We start from the raw sequence: 21,218 nt of genomic DNA on the forward strand, positions 1-21,218 counted from the left end.
CGACACGGCCAAATGTAACAGATTAGTTCACCGCTTATGCCCTTAAACAGCGCGCATTAAAAAACAATGTCCCTAGACAGCGCGTATTAATAAACAATGTCGACCATCCCTCACCAGCTCCTAAATACCGTCGCTAATCGCTTTAAGCATGCTCACAACGCGCTACACACAGAGGTTAAAGGTTGAAATAAACAAGTGATTTAAACTTGGTTCTATCACAAATGGTTACAATGTACACATTTCGTTTGTTTGTAGATGTTCCCTGACGAAGGTGACTCATTTCACCGAAATGCATAGGAACAAAACAGGATTGTTGCTACATGCTATGAATCAATAATGTGATAGCATTTGAACCTATTGGAAATACAATTTATTTTGAACAAAACTACTTTTTGCTTGGAACTTTATTTATATTTGTGAACAAAACTTCAGCTGGATTCAACAGCAATTAATACTGGTGCCATGGGAGATACACCTATGGGCTCATAGGTGCGCAACCAGATAGTACTCTATTTAGTCACTCACAGTCCATGTATTCGGGTCAGTAGATCTTGCTAGTGGTAGAGTGTATAAGGTAATATCTGTTCATGATTCTTGTAGTCAGATTGGTTGTACATTTATCTTTATGTTTGTATTTATCAGTGAGTGTGTGGTAGAATGACACCAATGGAATGTTTGTATTACATTTGAGTGTTTCAAAATCATGAAAAGTGTGTTGCTGAATGATATTGAGTGTTTTACTTTTTACAGCAGCTCTGTGGTATATTATGGTAGTTGTTTCATGTAGTGGTCATGCATATTTGGTAGTGAGATAGTGGGTGACATGGTATATGTTGGCTCTTTTACAGCAGGACATTTGCGGTTTGTCTCGATATTACTTCATGTGTTTTAAAATAAAGGTTTTTAGGTATAATTATAGTGCAAAGTTTGAAAGAGAGTCATGTGTATGTAGTAGTCGTGATGGTATTACATGACGTACTCACAAGCAAATTACATAAGTTAACAATTCTTCAATGAGAGCATCATTAGTTACAACAGTAGTCTAGATGAGACACTTAGCAACTATTAATCTACTAAAAATAATTCTCTTAAACGGAAATAAGCAGAATACTGGTACTTTTCAATTGCACTGTAAATTACATTATATGAACCATTTAAAAAAATAAAATTCTTAGGGGTAATTTTCAAAGTTCTCAATCAGGTCACTGCTATCACTCACCCATTCTAACCTTTTTTGGAGCAGGGCAGCCTTTAAAAACGGTCTAGAGATGCCACGATTTCAGTGCACACAAGATGTGGCCCGCAAAATAAATACATGGGATTCCAATGATCAGGTGGGTAGTTGCTGACCAATAGCCCTGACCTTTATGCATATTAACTGGCAACATAATGACTCTACTATAATTGACTGCACTATCGCCCAGCAACCTACTTGCAAAATGCAGAGCATTGGGGTCTAGATCCCCTACTGCCCACCACATGTGAGGTGGCCAAGCTGGTGAATGTGACCTTGTGGTAAATGCACAGCAAAGCCTTAAACATATTTACGTTATATGAAAGAAGGGTTAACCCAATAAAGTCGCTGGGACCAGGGTGACTATCGTTAAGAATAAGGGGGTCCCAGTGAAGGAAGAAACCATGTTATTTAAAAGCCATTGGAGTAAATCTAGTCAACAAAGAATACCTCTATAATGTTTTATTCACATTATAGGAAAAGAGCAGTAATAAGCATTCACAAAGCATACAAAATTGTAATGGTATAGGTGCCCCTGGGGGTGGAAGGGACGTGATATAGTTAGGGTAGAGTGGGGGGGATTCGTGACAGTAAAAACACGATATTGATCAAACAATAGTATGAATTCAATGTCCAATATTCGATGAAACAAATGATTAATCAATGCAAAAATTCAAAAAAGCACATGCCCCAATGTCCATATTATACAAGCATAGTGGGTTGGAGGGGGCTGTTAAAGGGCAGGGACGTATGTCGACGTTTCGACCCTATGGACGCAGGAATAGTTGAACTCCTTGCATGTGGGTCTTCTTCAGGACGGGTGGAGATAGTGGGGCAACCAACCTAACATTAAAAAGATGAGTTAGATAATTATACTTAAATAATGAACAAATCTTAAGTCTGGTCTGGGTAGACACATAGAGTAAAAAAGACGTACCTGAGTACATCAGTTTGGGAAGTAAAGCGTTTCAGGAAAAAGGTTGATGACGTTTATTCAAACCTTGAGAAAAATCATAATTGTACCCATTAAAAATATTGTCAGTCTGATTAAATCCGATGAATTAGTAATGGAAATCGCCGTAGGACTTACTTGTTAAGTAAAGTCCGGTTTCCACGGGGAAGATCCGAATGCTGGATGGGGAGAGCCACTCGAACAATCTATACAAAAGGGGAACATCATTTAAAATTGGGCCAGTATGAGACGAAACTCGAACAGAGGGTTCGACGGAAGCGGAGCTTACCGAGTGGGTTGAAAGTCCCCTGTTATACTCTGTTGTTGAAGGAAAGTTCTGATTGAATCAGGAGCGGTGTCCTGTGGGGCAGAGAGAGAGAATGACAGGGCGCCGTTAATTTTGGATATGGCGGAATGGTGGTTAAAGTGTCATACTGCGGAGCCGGTGTGCAGGAGGGCTTACCGGTCGGCAAAAAGCTCGGCGTCTCTCTCGGGTTCCTCGAGGAGAGTGAGGAACTTCCTGATGCCATAGTTGTCATGGCACCCGGGGTCACGTGGGAAGGAAATGGAAGAAAGACTCCCGGGAGTCATCCGTAACCAAGGCAATAAGATTGGTTGCGTTTTCCATTGAAAGAAAGATAGATTAATCAATTCCGCGAAGCGGATTGATCCAATAAGCTCGATTATTAAAACAGATGGTGACTGAATGTCATATTAAGTGGCGAATTTGAAGGGTAAAACACAGGTCGGTTGGAATGGATTGAGCCAACCGCGATTGAGGTAGAGAACATACCTGTCAGGGAACAGTAAAAGCAATACTTAAACCCATGGGGCAGTTACAGTAATATTAACGGTAAATTACTGCGTACCTATCACAAGATGGTAAAAGCAGTTTGTATCATTGATAATCCAGTGATAGTTATGTAACCATGATATACAAGTTAGCAGAAGCGACTTGCCAGCCTGTTCATTGAAGAACAATCGGTTCATATTTTATCAAGAGATATGCTGCGTACCTGTCACATGACGGTATAGGCAGTTTCGTTTTGTATCAAACATCTAAATACAGTATCAAGATTAGAGAGAAATCACATTAGATGATTATCACAGAAGGTCAATAAACATCATTTGAACGCTAGTAACCCTCTTCACACTAGAGTGGCAAGCTGTGAGAAGGAACTGTCATGTTCATTCAGACCTGAATGAATAGAGTCGAAAAAGAACATCCACTTAAGTTCCCTGATGTTGAGTATATTAGAGATATTACCTCCCCTCGGACCTAGGTTAATTTTCTCAATCACAGCCCATTTAAGGCTCTCGGGTGGGTGTTGGGCTGACCTGAAGTGGTCAACTAGTGGGGCACCTACCACTTCACACCTGATACGACTCATGTGTTGTAGGACACGTTGTTTGATTTTTTGTTGAGTTTGACCAATATAGATGAGGTTGCAAGGACAAACAATCGCATAAATCACAATGGAAGTATTACAGTTAGTTAGAGATTTCAATTGGATTTTGTTCTGGTTATGCTGAAATTCTTTAGTCTGTATAGAACTATCACAAGCTTTGCATTGGCCGCATTTAAAATGGCCAGTAATCGGCTGAAGATTCCAAAGTGATGGTAGGGTCCTCCCTAGTTGGAAGGAGCGAGCGCACTACGTAGTCTTTAACACTTTTGGATTTCTTGAAGGCATGTAGCGGGGTGCCTGGATGTTGAATATCATCTGCAACCAGTTGCCAGTGGTGATTGACAATCTTTTTGATTTGGTTGCTCTTGGTCGAGAAAGTCGTCACGCATACAATACGATCCTCTTGGGTACTGGTAGGATCTTTGGTCTTCAAGAGTTGCTCTCGTGGGTAGAACCAGGCTCTTTTTCGGGCTTTGGTAACCAGTCTTTTCGGGTAGCCACGGGCTTTCAAACGGTCCGCCAGGTCTTCAGACTGTTGAAAGTAATGTTCCTTGGTGGAGCAGTTTCTACGAACACGTAAAAACTGACCAAATGGGAGATTGTCTCTAAGGGCCCGAGGATGGTGACTGTTGTATTGAAGTAGAGAGTTCCTCTCAGATGATTTCCTGTATAGTGTAGTTAGAAGTTGGCCCTGGTGATGGTAAATGGTAATGTCCAAGAAGTCTATACTTTGATTATCAGATTGAATGGTAAATTGTAAGTGAGGTGATTGTTGGTTCAGCCAGTGGTGAAACTCATTAAGTGTGGTAGAATCACCGTTCCAAATTATTAAAATGTCGTCTATGTAACGAACCCAGAGGTTTAGGTGATTGCGAAAGGGATTGTGGATATTTAGTATGTTATTATCCTCGAAGGCTGCCATATATAAAATGGCTACATCCGGGGCAAAGGGAGCCCCCATTGCCACACCCTGGGTTTGTAGAAAGAAGTCATTTTTGAAGGTGAAGAAATTCTTTGTCATTGTGACCCGGAGTAAGGATATAATGAATTCGGACGGTACTTGCATGGGTGCTGGTCTGGATTCCAAATATCTCATGATGACTGCCAGTGCTTCCTCTTGTGTGATACATGTATAAAGAGATACTACGTCACAGGTGACCAACAGTTGTTTCACAGGGTCAAAAGGTGAATTTTCAACTAGATTTATAGGGCCTTATTTATGAAGGACTTGCGCCGCCGGTGCATCACTTTTAACATGGGAAAAAGTGACGCACCGGCGGCGCAAGTCCTTCATAAATAAGGCCCATAGTTTGTAAGGTGTCTCTTAGATACGTTTGGGTGGCCTCTGCCAGAGGTTTTAGGAAAAAATCAATATATCTTCCAAGTGGTTCTAATATGGAGCCACAACCCGAAACAATCGGGCATCCAGGTGGATTGGACATGTCTTTATGAATTTTAGGAAGAGTATATATCGTGGCCAAACGTGGGTGTGGTTGGTTGAGAAATTCAAATTCGTGTTTCGATAGGAAACCGAGATCTAATCCAAGTTGCGTGATTTCCAGGATTTCACGTGCTATTGCTTGTGAGGGATCAGAACGTAGTTTTTGATAGCTGATCCCATCTGTTAATTGGCGTCGAATTTCAGATTTGTACTTCTTGATGTCCTGGATAACAATGGCACCGCCCTTATCAGCAGGTTTAATCACAACCTCTGTGTTCTTGGCCAATGATTGGAGGGCATCCTTTTCAGTCTTGCTGGTGTTGTACCTGGTGTAGGTATGGTTAAGTAGAGTTGAATTCACATCCCTCCATACGACTGCCTCATATGCCAGAATTTTATTAGTCATGGTGCAGGGCGGTGGAACAAACGTGGAAGGGATCCTTAAACCTGTACAGGAAGGATTTGTGTATGGGCCAGCATTCCTAAAGAAGTATTTGAGTCTGACCTTCCTGAAAAATTTAAACAGTTCGGTGCGGACTGTGAAAGGATCAGGTCTGTTGGTGGGGACATATGACAGTCCCTTGCTCAATGCACGTATTTCTTGTTCATTCAGGGTGTAATGTGAGATATTCACCACGGGATTCATGATAGATGTTTGTGTTACCAGCGATAGGTTTTGTTCCGTGTGGTTCTCTCTCCGTGCTGTTCCTGTTGAAAATGTACCTGTTTCGACGTTTGGCCTCGTCCGGTGTCCCAGTTGGTGTTGTTCTGGTTCTGTCCACGTGCTTGGCCTCTGTTGGAAAAATTCCCTCTGCCTCTCGGAGGGCGCCATGGTGCGGATCGTTGTCCTAAAAAAGGTGCGTATTGTGGTGACTGATAACCGTAATCCGGGTAGTTGTATGGACGACTGGGGCCGGCAAATTCCTGTTCGCCTTCGGACTATAAGAAGAATCAGAGAAGGTTGTGTAATTTCTTCTACCACGGAAACTACCTCGCCCTCTGTTGGTGAATCTCCCTTGTTGGTCCTGTTTATAATAATCGTCTTGGAGGTAGGGGTAAGTTTTCTTTTTGTCATATAATCTGATATCTCAGGCGAGTTTCTCTAATTTTCGATTTTGGGTAGTGAGGTCAAAATCCTTTAGCTTCCAGATTATTGAGTGTTTCTTTAGCTCCTGCTAAGTTGGCATCTGCAGCAATCTCTGCTCTAAGCGACTTGATTTCACTAGTCAGTACTTGGATCTGTTGGGCAGCTGTTTCTATCCCAAGCACCATCCAATGGCGGGAGCAGTTATTTGATATGTGACTGAAACCTTCCCTAAATTTAGGAACCTCAACAAAGATGGCTGGTTCAATCTTTATCTGTAAGCCAATCGGAATGATGTTCTCCTTAAGATATTTCGTGAGCAGATGTCCGTGCCAGCGGGTACGGATCAATTTCTTTTCAAGGCGTTCTAGCCGTTGGATTTTATCTTTTAGACTAAAGTCTAGAGTAGGCAAGTCCGTTGTCAGAAAATTATGGTCCGGATTCTCAAGAAGCTTGTCAATGTAATCTTCAGAATAGGATAGTAATTCACGTTCAACCATAATTATGTGAATACCCTGTCGTGTAGAAATGAATTCTAAATGAAAAACCTCGCAGACAGCGTCTGCACGAAGTACGTTATATGAAAGAAGGGTTAACCCAATAAAGTCGCTGGGACCTGGGTGACTATCGTTAAGAATAAGGGGGTCCCAGTGAAGGAAGAAACCATGTTATTTAAAAGCCATTGGAGTAAATCTAGTCAACAAAGAATACCTCTATAATGTTTTATTCACATTATAGGAAAAGAGCAGTAATAAGCATTCACAAAGCATACAAAATTGTAATGGTATAGGTGCCCCTGGGGGTGGAAGGGACGTGATATAGTGAGGGTAGAGTGGGGGGGATTCGTGACAGTAAAAACACGATTAGATCAAACAATAGTATGAATTCAATGTCCAATATTCGGTGAAACAAATGATTAATCAATGCAAAAATTCAAAAAAGCACATGCCCCAATGTCCATATTATACAAGCATAGTGGGTTGGAGGGGGCTGTTAAAGGGCAGGGACGTATGTCGACGTTTCGACCCTATGGACGCAGGAATAGTTGAACTCCTTGCATGTGGGTCTTCTTCAGGACGGGTGGAGATAGTGGGGCAACCAACCTAACATTAAAAAGATGAGTTAGATAATTATACTTAAATAATGAACAAATCTTAAGTCTGGTCTGGGTAGACACATAGAGTAAAAAAGACGTACCTGAGTACATCAGTTTGGGAAGTAAAGCGTTTCAGGAAAAAAGGTTGATGACGTTTATTCAAACCTTGAGAAAAATCATAATTGTACCCATTAAAAATATTGTCAGTCTGATTAAATCCGATGAATTAGTAATGGAAATCGCCGTAGGACTTACTTGTTAAGTAAAGTCCGGTTTCCACGGGGAAGATCCGAATGCTGGATGGGGAGAGCCACTCGAACAATCTATACAAAAGGGGAACATCATTTAAAATTGGGCCAGTATGAGACGAAACTCGAACAGAGGGTTCGACGGAAGCGGAGCTTACCGAATGGGTTGAAAGTCCCCTGTTATACTCTGTTGTTGAAGGAAAGTTCTGATTGAATCAGGAGCGGTGTCCTGTGGGGCAGAGAGAGAGAATGACAGGGCGCCGTTAATTTTGGATATGGCGGAATGGTGGTTAAAGTGTCATACTGCGGAGCCGGTGTGCAGGAGGGCTTACCGGTCTGCAAAAAGCTCGGGGTCTCTCTCGGGTTCCTCGAGGAGAGTGAGGAACTTCCTGATGCCATAGTTGTCATGGCACCCGGGGTCTCGTGGGAAGGAAATGGAAGAAAGACTCCCGGGAGTCATCCGTAACCAAGGCAATAAGATTGGTTGCGTTTTCCATTGAAAGAAAGATAGATTAATCAATTCCGCGAAGCGGATTGATCCAATAAGCTCGATTATTAAAACAGATGGTGACTGAATGTCATATTAAGTGACGAATTTGAAGGGTAAAACACAGGTCGGTTGGAATGGATTGAGCCAACCGCGATTGAGGTAGAGAACATACCTGTCAGGGAACAGTAAAAGCAATACTTAAACCCATGGGGCAGTTACAGTAATATTAACGGTAAATTACTGCGTACCTATCACAAGATGGTAAAAGCAGTTTGTATCATTGATAATCCAGTGATAGTTATGTAACCATGATATACAAGTTAGCAGAAGCGACTTGCCAGCCTGTTCATTGAAGAACAATCGGTCCATATTTTATCAAGAGATATGCTGCGTACCTGTCACATGACGGTATAGGCAGTTTCGTTTTGTATCAAACATCTAAATACAGTATCAAGATTAGAGAGAAATCACATTAGATGATTATCACAGAAGGTCAATAAACATCATTTGAACGCTAGTAACCCTCTTCACACTAGAGTGGCAAGCTGTGAGAAGGAACTGTCATGTTCATTCAGACCTGAATGAATAGAGTCGAAAAAGAACATCCACTTAAGTTCCCTGATGTTGAGTATATTAGAGATATTACCTCCCCTCTGGCCTAGGTTAATTTTCTCAATCACAGCCCACATGCACCATTCCGCCATATCCAAAATTAACGGCGCCCTGTCATTCTCTCTCTCTGCCCCACAGGACACCGCTCCTGATTCAATCAGAACTTTCCTTCAACAACAGAGTATAACAGGGGACTTTCAACCCACTCGGTAAGCTCCGCTTCCGTCGAACCCTCTGTTCGAGTTTCGTCTCATACTGGCCCAATTTTAAATGATGTTCCCCTTTTGTATAGATTGTTCGAGTGGCTCTCCCCATCCAGCATTCGGATCTTCCCCGTGGAAACCGGACTTTACTTAACAAGTAAGTCCTACGGCGATTTCCATTACTAATTCATCGGATTTAATCAGACTGACAATATTTTTAATGGGTACAATTATGATTTCTCTCAAGGTTTGAATAAACGTCATCGACCTTTTTCCTGAAACGCTTTACTTCCCAAACTGATGTACTCAGGTACGTCTTTTTTACTCTATGTGTCTACCCAGACCAGACTTAAGATTTGTTCATTATTTAAGTATAATTATCTAACTCATCTTTTTAATGTTAGGTTGGTTGCCCCACTATCTCCACCCGTCCTGAAGAAGACCCACATGCAAGGAGTTCAACTATTCCTGCGTCCATAGGGTCGAAACGTCGACATACGTCCCTGCCCTTTAACAGCCCCCTCCAACCCACTATGCTTGTATAATATGGACATTGGGGCATGTGCTTTTTTGAATTTTTGCATTGATTAATCATTTGTTTCACCGAATATTGGACATTGAATTCATACTATTGTTTGATCAATATCGTGTTTTTACTGTCACGAATCCCCCCCACTCTACCCTCACTATATCACGTCCCTTCCACTCCCAGGGGCACCTATACCATTACAATTTTGTATGCTTTGTGAATGCTTATTACTGCTCTTTTCCTATAATGTGAATAAAACATTATAGAGGTATTCTTTGTTGACTAGATTTACTCCAATGGCTTTTAAATAACATGGTTTCTTCCTTCACTGGGACCCCCTTAAACATATTTACTCAATAATTATTTATTTAAAAGTAGTGCCTTTAGTTTTTGTGAAATGCAAACAAAGAACAACGTGTAGAGTTTGGAGTCCATAATAGCAGGAGAGGAACATTGTATTACACAAATAAGGCAATCTTTGGAGATATGCCACCACTTAGTAATGGGAACATGACACAAACTGCTGGTGGTGAGGCATGGCACATTATTTTGTACCAGTTGTAGTCTTATTGAAAGCTTCATTGAACACCAAGTTAAAGCAAAGAGTGCCAGAGATAAACACATTTGTATACTGTTTTGAGAAATAATTCCACTGGAAAGAAATCTCACACAAGAGGCTCACCCTCAATTTGATGGCCGGCAGATTGTACAAAACATAAAGGGCTTCATCTGCCAGTCACTGCTGTGGATTCGGGTGGGTGGTGGAACACTTGATATCATTGATGCACTGTAGCATGCAGGCGAAACAAACTCATTTGAAGAGCTGAGTGAAAGTACAAGGCGTAGTAACCATAGCTCTCATTGCAATGGGAGACAGTTAAAGTGTTATGGTAGCCTATCACTCAAGGTAATGAAACCGAGATCAGCTATGCACTATATGAAAATACATATACCTGCACATTATGGTCTGCAGCTCAGCTTCTGTGAAGTTCAACATCAATACATATGGAAATTCTGAGGCTTCCAAAACAGATGAAGATGGAGCAAGCTATGAAATCATTAGTTTTATCAGGACCTGGAGGTGTCTGAAGGAATAATTGTCATGTTGCGATAATTATTATTTTTTTACTTCTGAGGACCAGAGTTTATCCTAAAATCGCAGGGTTTGCATTATAGGCCAGAAAATTCCAGGCCTGCAAATTGCCTTCCAGCATTATTGCTGGTCCCATCACGCTTTTTGGGAGACCTAACATTTTTTTCAAACACTTGTTCTCACACCTCTCTCAACTTCTCTCCATACTTAGAGACAATACCTCTGCCCCATAAAGACATTGTGTGGAGACCATTGAATTGTAGACTGAAATAAGGGGGACCCAAGATGGACCACCAAAGAAATTCTTAAGTCAAACTAGGCTCCCTATAGTTGCAGCTGCCCACATCTCCATCAGTTCTTTGTGTAGGGCCCTGTTCAGCTTTTTTGTAAATGTCATACTTAAATATTTGTAAGAGGATACCACCTCTATCGTCCTATTACCAAGGGACCACTTACATGGTTTGGAGTTTTTTTTAAAGGGATTATTTTAGTTTTTTTTCCAAAGTCACCTTGAGTTTGTTAACCTCACAGTATCTATTAAATCTATTCAAGTTCTTCACCGGATCATCTGCATAAAGGAGGCACAGCACATGTCTGCCCCTTGCTTTTGTCAAAAACAACTGGGTAGTTGCCATCACCATTGGAAGATCTGCAAGGAACAAGGAGAACAATGTAGGGACCAATACGCAGCCCTGCCTTAACATATTTCCCACGGGGATTCTTCTAGGCAGGACCCTGTCCGAATCAAGCTCCACTTGGGCCAAATTCCGATAGTGTAGTTAATGCAATATTACCAATAACCTGAGGGGAATGTTCCACTGTTGCATTTTAGCCCAGCGTATACTCCAATCTACAAAATCAAAAGCCAGGCTAAAATCAATGAAACAGTAGAACAGACTCCATTTTGTTTCCTTCGCCTTTTGCCCCAAGGCCTACATGCTAAAGCAATGATCAATCGTTGAAGGCCCATGCTTGAAGCCCCCTTTTACCACTGGGACTGTATCACTACAGTCAATCCAATTCTTTAATGAGATGAGGATGCCCATAGAGTATAATTTTGCACTAACATCTAACAGGCTTATCAAGCTGTCAGGCTCATTCTCGGAACCCCGCGGCATGAACACATGACCCAAAACCTGAGGGACCTCCACTGGCTCCCCATCGGGAAGAGAGTAACTTTCAAACTGCTCACCCAGCCCTACAAATCCCTCCACAATATCGGACCCAAATACCTCAATGACCCAAGAGGAACCTCCGCTCCTCCGCTCCTCCGACCTTGCCCTCGTAGAGACCCCCTGCATGCGAAGTACCAGAGCAGGAGGAAAAGCTTTCTCCTATGTCGCAGTCAAAGCCTGGCACGAGCTCCCAGTCAACATCAGACGCTCCCCCACCCTGCACACCTTCAGAAAGAACCTCAAGACCTGGCTCCTCGACTGACCCGAAGCTGCACCCCACCTCTCCCCTCAGTGCCTTGAGACCCTCACGGGTGAGTAGCATGATCTATAAAGCCATTGATTGATTTTTTATGAATCGGTTTAATTATTGCACCCTTTCAGCTGGGCAAAAATATACCCGACGTGGTTATGGCTTTAAAAGCTTTTGATAACATTTTTGCCCACCACATGGGATTAGTCTTAATTACTGTTGCTGGGAGATGACCTGGTGTGCTGCTTTGTTTAGATTTATGAGAGTTATCAGCTTGGCTATAGATTGAGGAGTGAAGAACTCCAATGCTTCCGGCTCTACGTTTGCCCAGTTATTCCTCACAGCTATTTCTCAAGCATTATAAATATTGCTTTAAAAGGTTACCCAAGCAGTTTCTGGAACCATACACTTTACTGGTGGAATCACTTTACTACACCCACTCTCGACTAAACACTGATATGCATCTATCTTACTTTTCAGATTCTAGCTTTTGATAGCACACTGTCAGCCCCGTCACGGGGTTTTTAGCGCCAGGACACTCTATTGAGTAGCTGTACACTTTATAAATACCCAGTAAACATAACATAACATAAATTAACTCTATTTTTTTAAGGAGAAGCAGACTTTTTGTGTTTTTCATCTCTCCTTTTACAGCTCCACCCATGGTTACATTTTAGTATATGTGATTTGCTCCTCTTGAGAATTGTTTAAAAGTGAATGGTTTAGAAAAAGAAATGATAAGAGGAAATATTTCAATTTCTGAATTAATGGATATGCATCATTAATATACAAAATACAAAGAAAATAACACCATCAAATTAGGAAGCTCATCACTTTCAGTGGCTCTTGACACACCCACAGTTGTGACACCATCAACCTAGAAAAAAAGAAGTGCAAAAAAGAAGAAAGAAAACAAGGCAATTGGCCTTCTTCATTAAGACACCCAGATTATGGAATAACATTCCTTTAACCGGCAGGCTGCTCCAATTCTGCTCCCATTTAGGAAAGAGCTGAGATTCGCCTCTTTAAAGCCTGCTACCTCACAATGAAATAAAAGGCCACCTCAACTCTCAGAAGCCTGCCATTTCTTCCTTCAATCCCTATCTATGTTTGCCTTTTTACCCTGTTTATCCTTCCCTGCCTTTCGGCTAGGTTACCACATGCAAACATGCATATGTAATATCTACATAATTTATCGTCTACTAAAGAATGGTCCTGTAGAGTTGTAGTAGCAATTCGCACAGAAGGGAGAAATATCTACTCACAAGCTGTTGCCCAATCGGGGTATGCAAGAAAAAAACTCAGCTTTCAGTCCAACTATTAGAGAAAGAAAAGAGGATGTTATGACTGGATATAGACAATCTCATTGCCCCGAGTTCTGAAGTTCGGTTATATTAGGGTATTCAACACATGTCTCAGGGGGCCAAATTCATGTCAGATATACTACATATCCACGCAGGATAAATGTAGCTACAGTTAATCTAAGTAGAACTCGTTTACATAGCTATTAGTTATCCTGAATATTTGGTACTGATGCAACCTTCCTAGACCCATGTCGGACACTGCTATTCTCTTCTGGATACCCTTTCTTCCTCTCATAGTTTGCCACAGACAGTCTGAGAGAATATACCAAAACACCTGGAATTACAGACCAGCGCGTGCCTCGCGCGGCAGCAGGGAGAGGGGGCCTGCTCGATTCCCTTGCGGGAGCATGCAGCAAGACGCGATGATTGCAACCATATGGCGCTGCCCGCTCCCGCAAGGGATTTGCCTGACGTGCACGCATAGGCGTTGCATAGGCGAGACCTAAAAATCATGCATCCAGAGTGGGTAGGAGATCATTTGTCTATGGCAGAAAACTATGGTGGTGTTCTCTAAAGAAGCTCATTGTTTTAAACTTTAATTTGTTCTCTTTCGTAGCCTTTCCTTCAGAAACTTTTCTGCTGTACACTGAAATTAATCTTTGCTTTCGATTCCACAAACATGTGAATGTATTACCGAAATTTAAAAAAGATATATATACATACTGGTGCTTATCTAATTGCATTTGAAATCAAGTTACCATGTGGGGGATGAAGGGAATAATCATGCTTTAGTAGCTTTCCTGAACACAGGTTGAGATTCAATTTTACAGATAGTTAACAGGAGGGAAGTCCACATTTTGAAAGAATTTGCATCACAATGATTTTTTAATATGGGGAATAAACATGTGATCCACGTCAGACGATCGAAGAGTGCAGGATGGGTTATATTTGTTCAAGCGTTCACGGATTAGTCCTATTCTACTGTGGTGGAAAGCCTTGTGAAAAATGCACAAGATTTTTAAGACAATGCACTTGCATGTATGAAGCCAGTGAACAGAGCACAGATGGTGTGATGTATGTTCAGAGCAAATGAGTCCTAAGATGAGGCAGACCACCTCATTTTGAATCCATTGCAGTCAGTTTGTTAGATGGTGTGGGAGGCAGAGATACACAACATGGCAGAATCAAGTGTGGAGGAAATGAACACCAGCACTATTGGTTTACAATAGGTCAGCGGAAGACAGTGGAGTATCTACCTTGAGATGTTTAGAAACAGAAAGCATGAAACAGTAAGTTTGGAGAGAAAATGGCTAGAAACAGAAGCTTTTCAGAGATGATGTCTAATTTGTGCGTACAGAGAAATGGGGTAGTGGTGTGATCCTGCAGGAAGGCCAACACATTTCAATATTAGCAGATGAATTCGCTTGAGTAATACTTTTCATTTGGTGGTGTTAAACTTTAATTGATTAGCTCTCATGGACCTAAAGAGAATTGGTATGGCGAAAGGCACATTGCTTGAGTGTGTTCTTAAGGAAAGGAGGAAAACTTTTTTAATGCAATATCCTTCACCTGGAGACATTTCAGGAGGCGGGTGAGAGACAGTGCTGAATGCTGTAGACATCAAGGAGTATAATGACCCTCTGTCGAGAAGACTGAAGGTTATGAAGTGCAGCTAGAACAACAGATTCCTTTCCAAGCTTAGGCCAAAAGACAGTTTGTGCTTCGTCAAATAATCTGTGTTGCTTGAGAAAGGATGAACGCTGGCCATTTACTGTTGACTCTGTAAGTTTGGATGGGTAGGAGAGTGAAAGATTGGTCAACAAGTAGAGAGAATCTGGGAATTGACGTTAGGTGTCTTTAATAGAGGGGAAACAATAGTGTGTTTCTATAGAGAAGGCAATGAATCAGTGCTGAGAGAGGCGCTACAAATATTCTGCAAACAATTAGTGCAAACATTTCCCAAAAAGTATGGATCCTTTACAGGGTTTATGGATCAAGAAGGGATCCATGTTTGGTAGTAGAAATGTTGGATACTAATGAGACAGTGCTCAGTGGAGTCCAGGGGACATAGTCCCATCCACACTTTTAGGTGTGCGGTTTCTATAATTGGTAAAATCTTGCGGGATAGTCGGAGGAAAGATATTATAAATGTTCTCAATTTTAGAGGAAAAGTAATTTACAAATTCTTAACACAGGGTCTCAGCAGCTTTACCAGATGAGTGGATCTAGGGTGGCATATGTATTTGACGACTTTTAAAGTCTCCTTAGTTGTATTCAATTCATCTTTATTTGGATACAAAAGTACAAACATGCACAATAAAAACACATAAAACGTGCAATAAAACATATGAATAATTAAAAGAATTCATAAATACACATAGTTAAATTCATATCAGTTTGAGCGTGCATGAGACAATACTGCTTGAAAATGTATTCAGTATTCATCCAATTATGGGATCGGACAACAGTTCCCAGGAAAGCATCTCTGTGAGCAGTTGACTCATCATTGAGTTGAAGCGCATACTAAATGCTATCCTAAAGTCTATAATGTTGCGCCTCTTTATTAAGGGGATCAAAATACGTTTTCTGTACATAGAATAAAAGCCACAGAAAAGTAAAAGTGCAGTGTGGATTGACCTGAAACCCCATTACACGGACAAGGCAAAGAATCAGTTTTTGCTTGAAAGCCTGGGGAAGGTATAACAGATACTTGACAGTGCTAGCCCTAAAGCGGAACAATAAGCTTTGCTCCTAGCGGCCAAATGGCTTAGTAAGGTACCCTACAATTAATGTATTTCCTGTCAAGTTCCAATATACTACCACACTTGTCTTCTATTCTCTGTGACAAATCTTCAGTCATGAAAAGATTTGTACAGAGCAAGCTGCAACTGTTTTTTACTAATAGCATGATTACCCTCAAGGTTCTAAAAAAAGGTGCAGGTAGCCAATCTTACGCAGATAAGTTTCATGCCTTTATCGCAGTTAAGGCAACCCGTGATAATATGTTATGTAAGACTTACCTCCTTGTTTTGCCATACGACTAACCATAACAAGTGAGGGCATGCAGTAATATAATCTGCTATAAAGGGTCAATTAAATTTGCTGTGACAGATAAAGTGGGGAGAGGAGATGGGAGCCACCAAAACCCTTGGGCAAAGTATATTTTCTTCTGCCTGGATAGCATTGCATTTGGCAACGCCCCATACCTCAGCCTAATATATAGCCATCGGAAGACATTGCATTGTGAACATTTGCAGAAGGGGCATGAAAGCTCCTTCTCTCCTCGGTTGCAGTAGGCTAAACAATGAGACAATTGCCTTAAAAAATATATTCATGCAATGGACAATATGCGCAGTTCATTAACCACTGGCAGCAAAGACTAGACCAAGATAAGAAAGAGTGATAGTGCATTTTAAGCTATGATTGCCAACAGTGAGAGAGGACAAATTGTACTTCCTCGGGCCGCAGGCCAAAAGATAAGATTTTGGTAAATTAGTACGTAGGTCTAGTGTGGCCATAAAATCCACAAATCCTTGGACTAGAAGACGCAGAGCCCTTGGTGTGTGAGCCATCAGCAGAGCATCGTCCATATACAAGGATGGTAAAAAAGAGCATTTTACTTTAGGAAATCACGGGTGATAGTTAGTAAAAAGGGTGGCGATTATTAATATATAAAATAAATAAAAGTGGAGCTAAAACACACCTCGAAAAATGGCAATATCTTTAGAAACCTCCCCCTGAATGTTTATTCTAATTCTGGCCTTCATGTCCCTGTTCAAATAAGCTAAAAAGTGCACCAGTGCTTCGTCCATACCACATGCTAAAAGGTTTGACCACAGCTTTGAGCGATTGACGCAGTCAAAGGCAGAGGTCAAGTCCATAAACGCTAAAAATAGAGGGGACTCCTGGACTTCGTTGTATTTCCCAATGTTCAGATTGGGATTAGGGCACTGCTCAACTGTGCCGACTGTGTACCTAACACCATATTGGCAAGGGTATAGGATGGACTTCTCCTCTACCCATTCCTTTATCCTACTGTGTAAGACACTTCCCATAATATTTAATGCAGTATCTATCAAGGAAATGGGCCTATAGCAGCCAGGTTGTGAACGGTTGCCCTTTTAAAAATAGGAACTATAATAGAGGTTGACCATGGGCTTGGTTAAGGAGAATGATCCAAACTGTTGAAAAGATTAAATCATAATGGAGCCCAGGATTGTGCTTAATAAGATCTATTAGTACCCTGTCAGGGCCAGGGCCCTTGCCCGCATTACTCTAGCTTATAGCGTCTTCAACCTCACCCAGGGTCAGATACACTGCTTTGTGGACGGGAGTCACAAAGACTTCACTTTCTAATGAGATGGCAGCATAGATGTTAGTGAAGTGTAACTCCCAAACCTCACTTGTAACATTACAAATAATCGGGGATGATACCTGATTCATTTGTCGAATATCTTTCACAACCAACCAAAAGTGTTTATTGTTCTTTTTATTTGCCACCGAAACTAGTGATCCCCATTGTTGATCCACTACTTCCTGCTTTCATGCTGTGGTAACCTCTTCATATTTCCTTCGTAAAAGTGTCATCGCCAGGGGTTTCCTAGGTTTGGCTATAAGGGCCACACATAGTTGGCAGTTGGTAACGGAGCATTCATGACTAAACCATCTGGGTCTGTTGACAGTTGCGCGTGAAGGTCTCATTAGCTCTTTCCTAATATTAGTGGAGAGCGGAGTAAATGCCACAGCTGCTGGGTATGCAATATCATTCTTGGTTAAAAAAGCCATGACCAGGTCCATATTCTCATTGGTCACTTTATGAAACAAGTGGGCAGCTGCAACTGCTTTCCATTTTAATCTTAAACCATCAGTCGATGGTTTAAGATGTCTTGCACCACATGCCCCTCTATAATTAGGCTTGGGAGACAATATGAATACAACCTCGAAACAGTTATGATCCCTGTAATTTGAAGAAACAGCTTTGCCATACAACAGTAATTCCTCCAAATTGGGTGATATGAAAAAGCAATCGATTGTGGATCCACAACCTGTGCCTCAATAAGTGGTTAGCAATACTATGCTTTGGGTGGCAATATCCATAACATTATCTATTTATTTATTTATTTATTAAGCAATTTGTATTGCGCAGACTAAACCCGAAGGTATCTAAGTCGTAAGATGCTAAATAATAGATCAGTTCCAAGCCCATGATGTCAAAACTATTCTGGGCGTGGGTGCAGTTATCTATAGTAACTGTGCTAAACGTGCACAAAGGCTTGGCCTGTGGGGGAAGCCTAGCATTGAAATCACCTCCTAAAGAAAAACCTGTCAGTTGAACACTATCACTGATAATATTTTGTAAAGAGGTGATATAGTCAAATAACATTGGAAATTTAGTATTAGGACTATTAGTGAAATCATTGATGTAAAGGTTTACTAAAATATAACTTTGGAACCCTTTCGTACCTCACTTCCTGAAAATTATCATTTTCGATTTCCATTTCCTTGAGGCACCTCCCTGCCAAGATATTCACCCAAATGGCACGCCCACCTGATGCACGATCTGATCTGGAAGGGGTTGCCAAGACACACATAACAATCAATAGATATTTTATGTATCATCCAGGTCTCATGGAACATTAAAATATAGTATTGTCTAATGAAAGATAGCCAATCTGGTATCAGGATCTTAGATTGCAGGCCAGCTACGTTCCAACTCATAATTTTCAGTGGAAGGTCGCCGTGGCCTACAAAATCACCCAGACAAGGAAGAGCATTGGAGGGGGATCTCTTTCAGGGTTAATAGGTGCTGATCCAGCCCTAGCTACTGGTTTGGACTTCAGTTAATCAAGCCTGTCAAGGTCAAGTAGGGTGAAGAACGTTTTATGATGTGCAAAAGTAGGTGAGTTGGGCTCTTAATGTTACTGGTTTATAGAAGTAGCCTAGAGGGAGGGAGCACATTTTAGTGTTGTTACAACCAATGAAATCTTGCTACCTCAATATATTTCTAATGCTTAATGGCCTATGAAACTTAACAACAGTCTCCATCAATGTCTTTTTTGTGCAACCCACCGCACCCTCCACACCATTAAAATCTAATAGTGCTCAAGGGATTAAAAACTTTGAGCTTGCTAAGCCAATCAACACATTTATTCCGTAGCTCCCCTGATGAATCAGTTTGAGAGTCCCTCAAAGGTGGCACTCCAGCTAAAACTAGAACTTAGGGGCAAGCAGTGGGGAGCAAGCCCAGTGAGACTTTATTTGGCTTGTGGCAGGTTCCATGCTTGCCTCGAATGGGAACTCCTAAATCAGACTGCTCAGTGGGGACTTTTGAGTGAACATTTGAATCACTGCATGGTATTGAATCCCTCTGGGTGTGGATAGGAACAGTGGCTAATGCACCTTTTCCTGCAGTATTCCGCTGAGAAGGTGATCCAGGTTACTGTGGCCCACATGGAACTGCAATTCCTGCATTCACAACTGCCGCCCACACCCCCGTAATTATTCCCTGTTGAGATGGCCCAGCTGAGAGAAGCTGACAAAGCCTGTCCATTATCTAGCAGCCCATATCCATTGGGGGAGAATGGATGGAGCCACTACTCAGGCGATCCTCAAGGTGATCCAAGCGCTCAATAAAGGACTTGAACTTCTCTTCAAAAATGTTGCTAACTGTAGTACAAAGTGCTTCAAGTAGGGGGGGTGAAGAAATAAGATGACATCAGTCTAACAGCGGGAGGATTGTATAGGGGTGTTAATTCAGCTTGTGGCAGAGATGCCGGCAAAGATTGTACCCAGGAAAGTATTTGACTGTTATAAATGATGGAATGAGGGGCTGTTTCCTTTTTACAGCTGCTAAGTTTTCCAACTCTCTTTTACGCTTAACGTCAGTAGCTGAGGCAGAAACAGCCTGTGACATTAAGGGATTCCCTAGATCAGGCTCATCACGGGCAACCATATTGGTGCAAGCATTGGGGCAAGCGATGTTGGGCTGTTGATCATCCCCATTCTTGGGCTTATTGACTGTAATATCACCATCAGTGAGTGTAGCCGGCAACACCCCAAGGTCCAGTGACAATATGCACGCATTCAATTCGATTTCATTTGTAAAAATCCCAACAACCCTTTCCAGCAGGCTATCAATACAAACAGAAAGGTGTGCAGTAACATTAGCCCTGTCTACCCCATAACAGATGAGCTGTGACGTCTCACCTTCCTAAAGTAGAGCACCACACATAGGCAAGACCGGAAATCTATTTAGTCTGTGGCGACTGAGTCCAGCGGTTCCAGGAACTGAGGGATGGTGAAGTCTTTGCGGTTCCTGAGACTTCTTGAACAGGGGGCAAGCTCTATCCCAAGCCCTTGGAGATACTTTGTCAAGCAGGATACACAGTTCCTCTCCTTGGCATGAACAGCTACTGCAGCCCAACCCCAGGCAGCACACAGCAAAGGGGCAGTACTTCTCCTCCAGCTTTTCCCAGCTCTTCTCCTTGGCAGAGGTTCCTCTTGAATTCTAAAAGTGATCTAAAGTACAGGGGTCTGGGCATCAACATTTATAGTCCATTTCTCTTTGTTCTCTGGTATCAGAGAGGTTCTGTGCTTAGTCAAAACCAGTTCTTTCCTCTCTGTTGCAGCTTCCCAGCCCAGTACCGACTCATTCAGGAAAGGCAGGATACACATCAACCCCCACCTGGTAGATGTCTGAGAGAATGCACATCCCCAGCTGCTATCACTCCAAGTCAGACAGTCAATACACAAACCAACAGAGACACACAGGATGGGTAAGCAAGAGAATACCCACTTTCTAAAATTGGTATTTTCAAACACACAATATAAAAATCATCTTTCCTAAAAGATGCATTTTTGTATTCTGAGTTCAAGCACACTAAACTCCATCTTTCAATCATGTCCCAATGGGAAATTTATATTTTTTAAGATGTTATAAATAAACTCCCATTCTATCCTGTGGGTCAGATAGCCTTTCAATAGTGAAAAACACAGTATTTCAAAATCAGGACATGGCACTCCCCTCAGTACTTGTCCTACCTTTGACAGTGACGCACATGTAATAAAAGGGAAGGTAAGGGCCTGTTAAGTGGGTGCA

Source organism: Lissotriton vulgaris, chromosome 3_1, assembly GCF_964263255.1.
Source record: "Lissotriton vulgaris chromosome 3_1, aLisVul1.2, whole genome shotgun sequence".
In the NCBI taxonomy this organism is placed as follows: Eukaryota; Metazoa; Chordata; class Amphibia; order Caudata; family Salamandridae; genus Lissotriton; species Lissotriton vulgaris.